This window comes from Neopsephotus bourkii, unplaced genomic scaffold, assembly GCF_033783945.1.
Source record: "Neopsephotus bourkii isolate Nb327-2 ecotype Australia unplaced genomic scaffold, CSIRO-AGI_Nbou_v1 NB_1624, whole genome shotgun sequence".
In the NCBI taxonomy this organism is placed as follows: Eukaryota; Metazoa; Chordata; class Aves; order Psittaciformes; family Psittacidae; genus Neopsephotus; species Neopsephotus bourkii.
The window spans coordinates 2,145,851-2,158,495 of NW_026902099.1; positions in this window are offsets into that span (position 1 = coordinate 2,145,851).

Below are 12,645 nucleotides of genomic sequence, written 5' to 3' on the forward strand. Positions count from 1 at the left end.
TGAAAACAATAGAATTAGAAATAGCATGAACTAAGAAGCATCACTAAATTTCCTCAGCTGTTCTCCTTTAGTCTTAAGCTAACATGTTTCTTAAACATATTTAACTTTCACTCAGTGCTAAAGTAAAAATCTACAGAAATGTTAAAGAAATTAGGATTTTTTTTTTCTTTCAAAATCCTGTCTGAATTTGTAGTCATTTCATTATGATTGGTAGAAGAGTAAGCAGATGGAAGAGTGTATTTTATCACAGGTGTATATTTATTTTTGTATTTGAACAGGGCTAAGGAACTTGTCAAAAAATTTTCTTTCACGTGAACTTTCTCTTTGTGAAAGTGTGTTAAGTGATGTGTTAAATATATAACAGTGCTCTATACTATTTAATCTCAGCTGAATATGATCTAAAAATGTGCAAGGGATTAAATGTTAAATGATAACTTAAAAATATCTACTATATGATAATTGGTCTAAGACTTGGAACATCTTAATTATGGGAAAAAAAGGTGAATCCAGTGAGATTAGTTTTATGTAAGATTAAATTGTTTATGGTAGTCTCTGAAAGGCAACTCATTTCATCTTCTGAAAACATTTATATTTTTGATTGATATTATGAAGTTAGGGTGTTTTAATATGAATATTTAAGGACTTCTATTTTAAATGCTTTATCAATATCATGAGACTAAATAGATTTAAAAAAGGAAAACATGATACCTCATCTTTTCTCGACATATTGTGAAAAAAACTGTTCAAGAAAGGCTGGATAGTTGACCTAGGCATTTTGTCCTTATATCTTTTTATCAGTTGGGATATTTTATAACTTTTACAAATTTTATAATTTTAATAATTGGAAAGTTGCTACTAGATACCCACTTTTTATGTTGTATAATGACTGAAAGCCTTCATTGTATTTTCAGGTTTTCTACTGATAATCACAGTCGCATCTCTGTTTTCTCACTTATGAGACTCTAATAGAAAAAATCCCTTGTAAGTTATAGAAACAGATCATTGTTTTAAGGAGGTTCTCAATTCATTCACTAGCTTGAATGTATTTGCCTTAGTCCATATTGGATTAGCTTTAGGGATATTTTGCGTTTGTTTATGATGTCTTTTGGGGATCAGTGATGTAAAATAGCATTTACCATCATCTAATTATTTAAAATTAGAATTTAAACTGATTGTAAATGGGAAGATTCTTCTGCCCATTCTGGAAAACATGTTGCCTGGGCTGTTGTACTACGTAAAATGAAGAAGATCTCTGACCATCTGGAAAAAGGCCATATCATATCTTAAAGCCAAAGGCAGAATGAAGTTTCTATTAGCACTATTTATTTCGATAAGTAACAGATAAATGCAAGAACAGAAGGATTTCAGTGAAGTTCTTGGTTCAGTACAAGAAAGGCTACATAAATCGCTATATGCTTACGTGACTTTTGGGTTTTTTTTTCTTTTTTTTCCTGTTTTTTAATTTTATTTTATTTCATGTTGATGTAAGCAGCCATAAAGAGGACTTGGTTATACTCGGTTATAAAGGAAAAATACTGACAAGGATACTCCTTAAAAGTGTACAAGGCCAGGTGGAATGGGGCTTTGAGCACCCTGGTCTAGTGGAAGGTGTCACTGCCCACGGCAGGAGGGATTGGAACTGCATGATCTTTAGGGCCCCTTCCAACTGTAAGCATTCCCTCTTATGGCTCTATGATATAAAAATTATTTAATTTTTATCCAAAGTGGAACTTCTCCCTCTGAGAGCTTTCTGTGCCACACATACTTTCCTCTTTCCTAAAAGTCTGCGTGAACTTTCTACAAGATCTTGAACCTTTGTTGAGGACACCTGGCTGGCTTCAAACTTCATTATGTGCATTGGTTCTCCTCTGGGACTAACTCTGTAGTTGATTCAGGTATTCTTCACACTTCTGGGACAGTTAGGTCTCCTCTGGAATAGTTTGGCCCCATCTGCGATCTGTTTAATGCACTTGGCATTGTAGATGTTCATATAAATAATCATATGTATATCTGTTGTTATATTATTGATAAATTGCTTTATTAGCAAATTTTGTAGTAACCTGTAATATTATATCTATTTGTTGTTGTTATTATTTATTCCTGCTATTATTAATTACTGCCATAGTATTGAATGATGATAATAATTTGCAGTAAGTGAATGTATATATGTTTGCTTTAGTAGCCATAGGTAGACTTGCTACTGGTGTTTGGTTTTTTGGGTGGCTTTTTCCTTTTTTTTTTTTTTACTGTGATAAACTCTTATTAACTGGAAACATTTAGAGGATAAAGCTTCTTTGTCCTTGTGTCTTATGGAATACTATGAACCCACAGTCATGATCCTTATCACCAGCAGGCTGGGTAACCTTTTAGGCTGTGACACACATAAACAAACTTTATTTTTTTTAAATTTAATTTTAAATGTTTCTACTCTGTTTCTACTGAGATTTAATTTTCTATAACGATTTGTTTATAGACCACTCTGAACAAATATATGTATTTGTACGTTGCATAACGATACTAAATAATATTCATAATAGCTAAATTTTAATAACTTTAAGTTAGTAATAGCAAGGTAGCAAGTACTCCTTAAAAGAAAAAAAAAATAATATTATCATAGTTGTTAGGCTTAGAACATAGCAGTGAAGTGAATTAACACCTAATACTGGAGCAAGCAAGATGTGTATTATTTACACTTGAATATGTTTGACAGGCAAGACTGTGAGTGATCCCAGTGCAAAGCTTACAGTTACGGCATTAAAGCTGCTCAATAAAATAAGAAATCAAATAAGAATTCTGTCCTCACCTTGTCTCATTCTTTAGAGGTTGTGTGTATGAATTGTACTAAGAACAGCACAAAAACTCTGGGAACATACTTGTGTTAAGATGGATGCTGTCAATCAAGTGTATGCCACATGATAATAAAAAAGAGAAAATACGGTTTGGAAATGATTTGTTATTGAAGTTCCGTCCACTTCTCAACTTAATCCATAAAACCATTTGACTCTAGTGAAGGGACAATATTCCATGTAGTTGTCTGATAAGAGAAAGAAAGCAGAAAATGCTGTTATTTGTTGCCATAGGAAGACCAACAGCTCCTGTTCTCTTTATGACGCTCTGCTAAGAGAGGCTATAACTCTCCCTCTCATGCCTATCATTAAATGTGGAAAAATCATTTTCTAACTCACCTTCTTTATCCTATTTACCTACTTAAATGTTCAGCTTTCTGGAGCAAAGAAATTAATTAGCAATGTGTATTGGATTTACATGGCAAGTTTTTTAAGTCTTGGTGGGAGGGGTGCGGTGTATGGGTGGCTACTGTGAGAAGACACTAGAAGGTGCCCCCATGTTCTACAGAGCCAGCTCTAGTCAGCTCCAAGATAGACTTACCATTGGCAAAGCTGAGCGCATCAGTGATGTTAATAGTGCTTAAATAATTTATTTAAGAAAGAGTAAAAAATGCTGCACAATAGTAAGTGTGAGGAGAGACAGGAGTGAGAATATGAGAAACATCCCTGCAGACACCAAGGTCACTGAAGAAGGAGGGGAGGAGTTGCTCCAGGTGCCAGAGAAGAGATTACTCTGCAGCCCTGCAGCCCATGGTGAAGACCACAGTAATATAGGTTGATCCTGTGCAGCCCATAGAGGACCATGCTAGAGCAGATATAGAGAATAGCAAGTAGAATCGCAACCCTGGACTTTAGCAGGGCAAACTTTGGCCTCTTCAAGCGATTGCTAGGGGAAATCCCGTGGGCTAGGCTGCTTGAAGGTAAAGGGGCCCAAGATAGTTGGTTGACGTTCCAGGACTGCTTTTTCCGAGCTCAAGATCGGAGCATCCCGACACGTAGGAAGTCAAGGAAGAGGGTCAGGAGACCTGCGTGGCTAAATAGGGAATTGCTCGGTATGCTCAAGTGGAAGAGGAGAGTTTACAGGTCATGGAAGGAAGGGCTGGCCACTTGGGAAGAATATAAGGCTGCTGCTAGAGGATGTAGGAAGGCAGCTAGGATGACTAAGGCCTCCTTGGAATTAAAGATGGCGAGAGGGGTCAAGGACAGCAGAAAGAGCTTTTTCAAATACATGGCAGGTAAAACTAACACCAGAGGCAATGTAGGCCCGCTGATGAACAGGATGGGTGCCCTGGTGACAGAAGGTACAGAGATGGCAGAGTTACTGAATGACTTCTTTGTCTCTGTCTACTCTGCCGGAGGCAGTCCTGAAGAGCCCTGTACCCCTGAGACCTCACATGAAGACAGGTCAACGGAGCGGTTTGCCTTAGTCGATGAGGAATGGGTTAGAGACCAGCTGAGCAATCTGGATATCCATAAATCCATGGGTCCAGATGGGATGCACCCATGGGTGCTGAGGGAACTGGCGGAGGTCATTGCTAGACTGCTCTCCATCATCTTTACCAAGTCTTGGGAAACGGGAGAGGTGCCTGAGGACTGGAGGAAAGCAAATGTCACTCCTGTCTTCAAAAAGGGCAAGAAGGAGGACCCGGGTAACTATAGACCGGTTAGCCTCACCTCCATTCCTGGGAAAGTGATGGAACACCTTATCCTTGGTGCCATCTTAAGGCATATCAAGGATAAGAGGGTTATGAGGGGCAGTCAACATGGCTTCACCAAGGGGAAGTCATGCTTGACCAATCTCGTAGCCTTTTATGAGGAAATAACATGGTGGATGGATGATGGCAGAGCGGTGGATGTGGTCTACCTTGACTTCAGCAAAGCGTTTGACACGGTCTCCCACAGCATCCTTGCGGCTAAATTGAGGAAGTGTGGTCTGGATGATCGGGTAGTGAGGTGGACTGTGAACTGGCTGAAGGAGAGAAGCCAGAGAGTTGTAGTCTATGGGGCGGAGTCTAGTTGGAGGCCTGTATCTAGTGGAGTGCCTCAAGGGTCGGTACTGGGACCAGTATTATTTAATATATTCATCAACGATTTAGATGAGGGAATTGAGTGTACTATCAGCAAGTTTGCTGATGACACTAAGCTGGGAGGGGTGGCCGACACGCCAGAAGGCTGTGCTGCCATCCAGAGAGACCTGGACAGGCTGGAGAGTTGGGCGGGGAATAACTTGATGAAATATAACAAGGGAAAGTGTAGAGTCCTGCATCTGGGCAGGAACAACCCCAGGTTCCAGTATAGATTGGGGAACGACCTGTTAGAGAGCAGTGTAGGGGAGAGGGACCTGGGGGTCCTAGTGGACGACAGGATGACCATGAGCCGACACTGTGCCCTTGTGGCCAAGAAGGCCAATGGCATCCTGGGGTGTATTAGAAGGGGGGTGGTTAGTAGGTCGAGAGAGGTTCTCCTTCCCCTCTACTCAGCCCTGGTGAGACCTCATCTGGAATATTGTGTCCAGTTCTGGGCCCCTCAGTTTAAGAAGGACAAGGACCTGCTGGAGAGAGTCCAGCGCAGGGCAACTAAGATGATTAAGGGAGTGGAGCATCTCCCCTATGAGGAGAGGCTGAGGGAGCTGGGTCTCTATAGTTTGGAGAAGAGGAGATTGAGGGGTGACCTTATTAGTGTATATAAATATATAAAGGGGGAGTGTCACAAGGATGGAGCCAGGCTCTTCTCAGTGGCAAACAATGAAAGGACAAGGGGAAATGGGTATAAATTGGAACACAAGAGGTTCCACTTAAACCTGAGAAGAAACTTCTTGTCAGTGAGGGTGACGGAACACTGGAACAGGCTGCCCAGGGAGGTTGTGGAATCTCCTTCTTTGGAGACATTAAAGCCCACCTGGACACGTTCCTGTGTAATCTTATCTAGGTGTTCCTGCTCCGGCAGGGGGATTGGACTAGATGATCTTTTGAGGTCCCTTCCAATCTCTAACATACTGTGATACTGTGATACTGTGATCCAGACTGCAGCCGTTGGAGATCCCCATGTAGAAGGAGGTAAAGACTCCTTGAAGGAAGCTGCAGCCCATGGGCGCCCAAGCTGGTGTAGGCTTCTGGAAGGCCTGTGGTGGACCCATGCTGGGTCCAGTTATTCTCCAGTAAACCTATAAAATTTCAGGATGAGTGACCATCACACATGGTCTAAAATGACTGCACAGATGTGTTGAACTCACTACATATGTTATGTCAAGCGAGTGCAAAAATTTCAGGTGTGAAGGATACACCCTGCGTTTATTATCTGTATTGCAGAGATAGACTAGGCCCAGACTGTAATTAGTTTCCTGTAAATATCATCTGTGCCTGCACAGTAGGTCTGAAACTGTTGGTACATCTGCGTTCTACAAATCTCTATGTACTACAAAACAATTTAGCCTGGTGTACAAAGCACAGGAGACAAGCGCACAAATCCTGCTTATTATAACTAATGGTATTTATGTGAATTCCTTCTAACATCCACCTTAAAGTTTTACATCTAAGAAATTTTATTTCTAGCTGTGGTTACATTGATTGGCTTTAAATATCATTGTTATGCAGACAACATTAAGATTTATTGCTGCTTTAGGCTGATAATTCCTTGACAAATCCTATTTCTGCACTTCAGGAGTGTTTGATGGCGATTCAACAGTGGACACATTCCAGGAAGCTGTCTTCACATCTTGTAGATTAAATTATTATTTTATCTCCATCTGCTTGGAAAAACTGCATGGTGACTCCTGCATTTGGCTAAAATCTAAATAATTACCATACAGCATCAAGTCTTACAAGCATTCTGGTTTAGCACTAAAATCCTTTTTATTTTAACACTGAAACATGAGCTTGGACTCTTGTTTTAATTCTTGGATTATTGCTTCAACAAAAACAGTTGTCCCAGGTAATCCTGAACAAAAGCTTATAGGCTTCAGAACTAAGGTGTTACAACCAGTGCAATTAATCACTTTCCTATCTTTTCAAAGATTATGAGTATGAGCAATAAAGGTAAATTTACTACACTAAAAGATCAGCTATTTCAAAATGGTTAATGCTCTGGCTCTTTGTCATTAAATACAATATTGTACCTCTATTTCATCTTCTCCATTCTTTCCCTCAAATATTTTGCTGTTATTATGGACTTCACCTAATGGCAGTTGTAATTTAATATTTACAGAATTAAGTTGATACTTTTCCCTTAATTTTCTTAAGAAAAGCTCTATAGTTTGAGAAATATACATTACAGAAGTCATTGAAGGCAAGCATATAAAGTTTTTAAAGTGGTAATAATTTGCTATTACAATAAGAAACTTGTTTTATGAGAGTCATTGAGTCACTTGTCACTTGAACGCAATACACAGATTTTGAGTACTACTATAGTAGTAAACCTTTTATTTCCCTAAACATAAATAATGCTTTATTTCATTTTTTATAACAAATATATGTAAAATTAAAGTGCTAAAAAGGAGTAAATCCCATCATCTGACCTTTGTCTCCCCTTAATAAATATCTATAAACTATATGCTTCATCACTACTAGGTATTTCAAGATAATCTGAAGATCACTTCTTAACATTTTTATGTACAGCTCTGTGGTGAGATCAACGTTTAAGTAGTTTAATTACTATATCCTTCAACTCTTTTTTCAGAGTTATTACCTTCTAGGATCAACAGACTGATCTGGGAGACATCCAGATTCACTGTATTGTGCCAAAGGTTGCATTCTTCATTGAATGCAATAGATGTTTTTGTTTGAAACTGGAGCCAAAAGGAGAGGCTGAACTGTTGTATTAGAGACAATATTTACTGCAGCTTTATAGTTTAGACAGAATCATCAAAAAGAGACTCCTATAGATAGGAAGCTTGCCCTCCAAGGTCAGGTGACAGACAAGGGCTCATGTAAGTGTCCCACAAACTGGCATCTTGCCTGCAGATTATTTGCAAAGCCACATTACTCCTCTGTTCTATGTAAATTATGATACAACATGTACATGTTTATTTGAAACTCTGGTTTACATGCATATAAATAAATGAGAATCTTGGACTGAGGAAGTACTAATAACAATTTCTGTTTATGTCATTTTTTCACTGATAACAAAATGAGTTTAACATTTTTATTGTGTTTGATCAAAACCAGCAAACTTTAAAGACTTAAAAACCCTGATAGAAAAGTGGCATAATCTTCTTTACAGCTGGATTCTAATTCTTTTTTACTTTTTTTTAGTGTTCATTTTAAAAGATCTATAAAAAATTATTGGCATGTTTTTGTCCACCTATCACTACAAGACCTACTCAAGCAATTGTTTTTATCTTTAAATGTTTTGAAATAAAGAAAACTTTTTCCAAATAAAAAGCACTTTTCTTTAAGAATAAGAAAATAGCTCTATTTAGTGATAATAAGAACATTCTATGGAAAGTAATCAACCTTCAGAACAAAATACCATCTTTCACTGTAAATTCAAATTAGACTTTAGGTAGCTAAAGGATAAAATTCAACAGCTTTATTTAAAAGAGATTATTTCAGTGTAATAAAACTTATATTTTCTAATGTGCTTATATTTGTTCATCACATAACCTTATTACCCTGCTGGTATGCCTTAATGGACTCTTCAATTAATGACCACCAGTTATGCAGGATAGTCCACGGGGCATCACTGAACACAGTAGATACAAACAAAACAGACAGAAATGTATTGAACCTCAGGGGTGGAGAAAGAGCCCCAGGCTCCTCTAAGAAGTTGTATGTCATTAGACTGTGGAAAAAAAATCCTATTAGGCAACATAAATAACTAGAAAATTACATTGTAGAGAACATACGCTATCTTAAAGAGTGATAGTGACCTTTTCCATTTTTCCACTCCTTTTTTTGACTTGAGAATTCTACTTTTTTAAACAACTTCTGTCTTAATCTTTCCTAAATAATTTGGCAGATAATACTTTGTAGTCATAGTAGGTATGGATAAATCTTACTGAGGAAAACAAGACATACTTTAATTTGAAACTGCTTCAAATACAGAAGATAAAAATATAGCTAAATGTCCTTAGCTTACTTCAGAAGATGGAGAATCAATGGGGCTTACTGAAAACTGAATTATCTGGGATCAGGATCATCAGGCACTGTGGTTTAATTATGATTATATCTGCTGGAGGATTTTTGAAAATTAAAAAAAACCAAACATCCCTAAACCAAAACAAACAAACAAAAAAACCCCTTCATATTTGCATGATAATAATTGATATTTCTATAATATCTAGAAGAGTTTTGTCAGCTTTTGATCAATCAGTGTTTTCATATAAACAAATTAAGATTTCTAAATATCACACATAAAAATCAAAATTTCAGAAAATAAAGCTGTTATGAAACAATAGAACCAGGAAATTTTGTACCCCAAATTTTGTGCCTTTAGCACTTTGAATAACCACTGGGTCTAAGCAAACAAGAAAGAATTATTTTTTTTTTCTAATGTAGCTTGATGAGTGATGATGACTCTGCCTTCTGTAACAGGAAGCAACAGCTGGAGGACTGTATCCTACTGTTTTGTCTTCACAGATCTCCCAAATACCCAAATGCTGATTCATGCTCATACATTTAATATTAGCCTGATGAAAGGATGTGGGAAAAGGTGTCACATTTTATCTCAATCAAAATCTCCAGAGTTAAAGCCCTGTTCATCAATTAAATAAATCAATTAAAAAAGAAAGGGGGGTTTACCCCTAGACATGAACAAAATCTAAGTATAAAATTTGTTACAACTATTCTATCCCAAGAAGAGACAAAATCTATATAAACACATGTATGACATTACTGGGAGTCAAAAGTCACAAATTAAGCTTTTTTTCTTTAAATATGTAGCAGTGAACAGATGAAATGTGCAGAACCTAAAGTTAGGTTTGATCTACTCCTATTTTCCCATGTTCTGCATACAATTTTCTGTATCTTGCAATTAGTTGCTGTATTTTTAGATTCATAGTATTATATTTATGGAGTTGTTATAGCTTAGATAATAAAGACAAAAATTAAATCTACACCTTAAATTTTGTTGATAATGAAGATTAAAAAGATACAGAATCTCACAGCAAAACTGCTATCACTGATACGTTATAATGTCCAGTTTTCTCAAAACTTACATGGTAAAACAGTGCTAAGACAGAGACAGATATGCCACCTGGAGAGTAACAAAACTATTAAGGATCTTAGGGCAGCATGGCTCTACCACATTTATATGACTCACAATACTTTATTTATGATTTTAATTTCCTGCCTTTCACCTGAAATATTCTGTGCCTTTAAATGAACAGGTTTATATTTTTCCTTATGGCTGAAGATAAGTTTAAAAAAGAGGAAATTCATCTTTTTGCACTTATGAGAAGTTGCACAACAACACATTTGATTAAGAATTTGACAAGCTACAATGCAAAATATTTAAAGTAGTATTTATCAGAAGTTTGCTAGTGCATTGTGTGCAACCGCTTCAAAATCAGTTTAATTAAGATTAGGTGCGGAACACTGTGGTTGATGCCATTCTAAAAAGGGGATCTGCAAAAACCTGAAAATTTAGTTATTTAGGTCCTGAAGGGCACAAAAAAAAAAAAAAAAAAAAAAAGGAGCAGTGAAATGATCAGGAAAAAAAATCAGAAAGCACCACTTTCAAGGAGACAACACTAAAGTTGTTTCAGTTGTTAAATTTTTATACAGGATGGTCTTATGTTTGCTGTTTGGTTTGTTGGTTTTTTTTTCAGAGCAGTGTCAGCAGTTTTCTTTAACTTTTTCTTATTCTGTAAAACATTAATACAATAAACTATGTTTTAAACTTTCATAAAAGCAAACTCCTGTATAGATATATATTTCCTTTTACTGAGAATAAATATTTATTACTAAAAAAAAACCAACAAAAAAAGCTGCAAAAAAGTTATGGCTTAATGTAAAATTGGAATTTATGATGGAATTAAAACTGCAAAGAGCCTGGGGACAACTGTGTTCCCTTTAATGCAGAACATACCTGATGGACATTTCTTCAACACTGATTTGTCTCTCAAGCCTCAGTTACAATGTGAGAGATGTTTCACTGATATTTTTACACACACACACACACACACACACAAAAGGCCTTGAATTTGCATTGAAATCTTGATGGGCAGATGTCCACACGTATGCATATGTCGGTAAAGTCAATCAGTCTGCATTACTACGTGGTGCTTCTTGAAGGTTCAGCATTTCGATGTTTCAAGTACTTAAAAAATATATATATAATATATTAATGCATTCTATATAGAGTTCAGTGAAATTACTTCCCGTATTTATTCATGTCTTTAAAAATTAGCTATCCTGTTTGGAGATGACACTATTGGCCCTTAGTGTTAATGTTTCAAAGCTGTTATTAGTTCAGCAGATCTTTCTGCTCGTACTGCTTTCTCAGGATTCACAGTTGCTGAGCTATCAGTGGCTTTATATGATGCTAACTACTAGACATGGTGAGAAAACATCCAATAGAAACTGCTTTTCAATTCTGACAGATATTAAAATTTAATACAATCTCAGTATGAAATTTGCTTAATCAAATGTCAGGGACATTTTAAATCTGTCATTAAAGGCCTTAATTTACCCAGGGGGCAAAATCAACATGGAAGTTGAAAATCCCAAACAAGAGAAGAGCATTTAAGAGTTGCATTTGTAGTGCCATCTGCTTTGTGTTAATTGTTCTCAACAGGCTACTCAGCTGCCATTTAGTATCTATATTACTTATTAAAGAAGTAGCACATACATAGAAATATGTCATAAGCATTTGCAAAATCCTGATGCAGTGATAGCACAGCCTGATTGGTATATTTATATTCCACTAATTTAAAATTTATTTTTTTCTTTATGAGTGAAATAGCAATCTTTGTGTATGCACATCTACTAATTAAAAAACTTGATGTCTGTGCAATCTTGATAGAGAGAGGTATATGAAAGAACATATGGCAAGAATCTTGGTAACTCACGAGTATTGTGAGTTGTATTGGGCTTTAAAACAGCTTTGCGCCACAGAGTGAAATGCTATTCAAATTTTCTCATAACATACAACTATGCACTATATAAAAAAGACACTTAAAAAGTTGAGAAATGACAGTTTGTCCCTGTATCTAGCAATTTGTTTTGTTCTTCTGTTGTGAAGTGAATGGAATAGGGTTATTACTATTTGTATCAGCAGGATATTGCAATGTGTCTGTCCTCAGAGCTGCAGCTTGGTGCAACAGTCACAGTAATGGGAATAATGTATGGCAGTGGATGAAGGATTATAGAAAGCAGAGGTGAAAAGGAGGTAGTTTTGGAGCTTTTACTTACATCTGTTTATAAGTGTTTGGCCCTTCTTTAGAAAGACTTTGCTGATGTGATCTTGAAAAAAAAAACAACCCAACCCCCTCCCCCTCCCCCTAAAATGAGTAAACAGAAATGTTTCTATTTGTTAATATTAAAAAAAAAAAGTATTAAAATAAGAGTAATCAAAGAGCCAAACCAACCAAAGAAATAAAACGCACTGAAAGCCCACAGATGTCTGTGGATCACAACAGATAACCATAATCTGATAATAGATCCATGTTTGCATTACTTCTTTGGACTTCCTAAAGTCTCTGGACTTTTGCATCTTACATCTCTGTTTAATAAAGTTCTGAGCTCTGATTGTTTTGCAGCTGTTTGTCACTTTTTGTGTCTAATCAGTGTTAACAGCTATTGCTACCTTGTAAGCCTTCTGCTGTCAGATCCATATTTTTAAGAAGAAAAGCCTGTTGTAT